Raw genomic sequence first — 2,454 nt, forward strand, 5'->3', positions numbered from 1 at the left:
CTTTACGTAAATGTCATCTTATCTCTGTCATACAAATAATGACGTCATATCACATAATTTGTGTTCGATGCGCGTGCACTGGAATCCTCCTGTACGAGAATTCTGCTGGTTTCATTAATCTGAATGACAGCTGGAGAGCATATCGAGGGGACGTTGGCCGGGCTCGGAGATAGGCAACGGGGCCTCACGTCTGTCTCCCTTCCTCCATCACCTCTCGTTATCATACAAGTTAATCTTTTTATTCGCCCTTTAAAATGTCGATATCATACTTGTGCGACTGATGGCGGTTGTATTTTGAACAGGAATGTCGCACACAGTGTGTCGATTCCTGCCTATCGTTATTTCTGGTTATATCTGGTTAACTTGCTACCTATCAGGTTCACGCCCTTGTGGCGAGGTAAGATTCGTGGATAGGATTAATTACAAGACTTATGAGAGCTAATAAGAGAATCATTATGCTAACGACGGATGGTGATGGATCGCGGAAGGCATGTGGGCGCAAGGGCACAGAGTTAGAGCTGGTACTGAGTAGTGACGGAGCGTGGAGGCGAATTGGGAACTCGCGCGCCGTGCAGCGGGTTATTTAATGGCACTGATTTTCCGGCAAATTTAGGACAATACATTCATGTGGCTTAAAATATGTATACATATCCTTATAAACGAAAGGTTACATTAGCAAATTCATGTCACTATCGCATGAGATCGTAAACACTTCGAATATAATAACGCAGAAGTGCAAGCAGTCGAACCAAAACCAATTCAATAATCAGACACCGGTTTGCGGCAGGCGACTCGTGACAGTGTTTGTGGTGAACCTCTGCCGGGATCAGGTTGCGCTAGCTATTTCCTTCTTTTCTAATAGTTTTTCCGTCTTCTCTGCCCCGACTGTAAGTTCCATCTACTGCTGCTACTGACCACTCTTGGGGTTTTCAATCATGCCTTCATTGGCAGAGTTAACGGGATCACGACGCGCTTCGAGATGTAAAGCGAGACCCTTTCCTGCGCTCGTCCGAAGTCTGTCGAGCGAGGCACTGAGGCAGCACGTGGTCTGCCGAGGGAAATAGGTGATTACTCATTATAAAATCTGCGATCAGGTGATGTGGGTCATTGTACAGGTTAGGCGGCCCATAAAGTGGGAGGAGGGCGGCCGGACGAGGGTAGAAGCGAGCACATCAGCCGCTGCCAGAAGTGGGTCAGTCGTGTGTGTAGGAAGGCACGGGGTTGCATACCCCCTGCCCCGCCAGCCCCTCCTGACGCTGCTCGGGATCGGGCGAGAGGGACATGGCCTCCGCGGGGATGTCAGGCAGGAGTTTGGGGAGTCGGAACTAGAAAATCAGGATGCCGCGTAAATGTTGTACCAGGAAAGAGTGATAAATTCATGCGGAACAGCTGGTTTAACATGACGGGTATTTGATCTATGATGCAATGTGGTTGGAATTTTTTAATTAGATTTTATAATTCAAATACTGCGCTCGCACACTATTTGCAAGCGTATGCGGGAGGCACATCTTGGTAATAATGATGCAATATGAATAGAAGGGTCGGGGTAGGCGCTCCTGATGTTTGGCGATGATAATTAGCTTGTGTGGCCTGCCACAAGTGAATCGACATTCAGCCAGCGAAATGTTGACGGGAGGCGTAGGCGAGGGAGTGCCTGGTGAAGGGGCGCAGGCCCAGCGAGACGAGGCATCCATGTGAAATGGAGAGGGCGGCGAGGAGGCCCTGGGCTGAGGTATGCGGGTGCGGCCCGGGAGCGCGCAGGGCAGCTGAACGATGAATGCGCCCACAGTGTTTTCCAATGTATAGTGCTGATCATGAGGCAACGGCGTGCCGCGAGTGAACTCATCAAAATGCGCTTCATCCTCATTGGAAATTAGATTTGCGTTAACAACGCAAGAAACAGCCTGTCGTGTGGGAGGCATCTACACCCTTCGGCGACTGCATGTGTCTTACTTGTCTCACCCGCGCGCAAACAGGTGAAGCCCGTCACTCGATACGCTTGTTGAGGCTTCACGTGAGCTCATTCGCGTGGCACTTGATAGCGATCAAGAGGAAATTTGCCAGGCAACCTCTTGCAGTCGGAAATGACGTAATGATAGACTCGAAAGCAGAATCGACGACATTGTTGCCAAGTAAGAACAGTAAGAGGAATTGTTAAAGTGCCGACGCGATCAGGATTTTTATTGTAACTCCTACCTGAGCAGGTGTTGAGAGGCCAAATGCCGGAACTATTTGAAGGCGTTTAATCTTGTATCAGAGGCTTTCACCCGGACGCCCGTCGCCGTGTTCCGAGGGTGTGATTGCTCAGCCTTTCACTTGGTCCTGTCCGCCCACGCCCGCGGATCCCGAAGGAGGGGAGTGGAGGAGGGCCAGAGAGGGAGGCTCGCCAAGTATAACTGTATCAGGTGTCATGGTTGGAAGCCTCTGGACGCCGGACTTATTTTAACGCTCACT

At 50.3% G+C, this 2,454-nt stretch overlaps 1 protein-coding gene across 1 annotated transcript in view; it reads left to right on the plus strand.

Moving 5' to 3' along the window:
• LOC119581828 overlaps nucleotides 1–2,454 on the plus strand; it is a gene marked incomplete in the record, with an annotated part of 163,301 nt that overhangs the window by 119,854 nt on the left and 40,993 nt on the right.

The sequence above is a fragment of the Penaeus monodon genome, chromosome 15 (assembly GCF_015228065.2).
Source record: "Penaeus monodon isolate SGIC_2016 chromosome 15, NSTDA_Pmon_1, whole genome shotgun sequence".
Lineage (NCBI taxonomy): Eukaryota > Metazoa > Arthropoda > Malacostraca > Decapoda > Penaeidae > Penaeus > Penaeus monodon.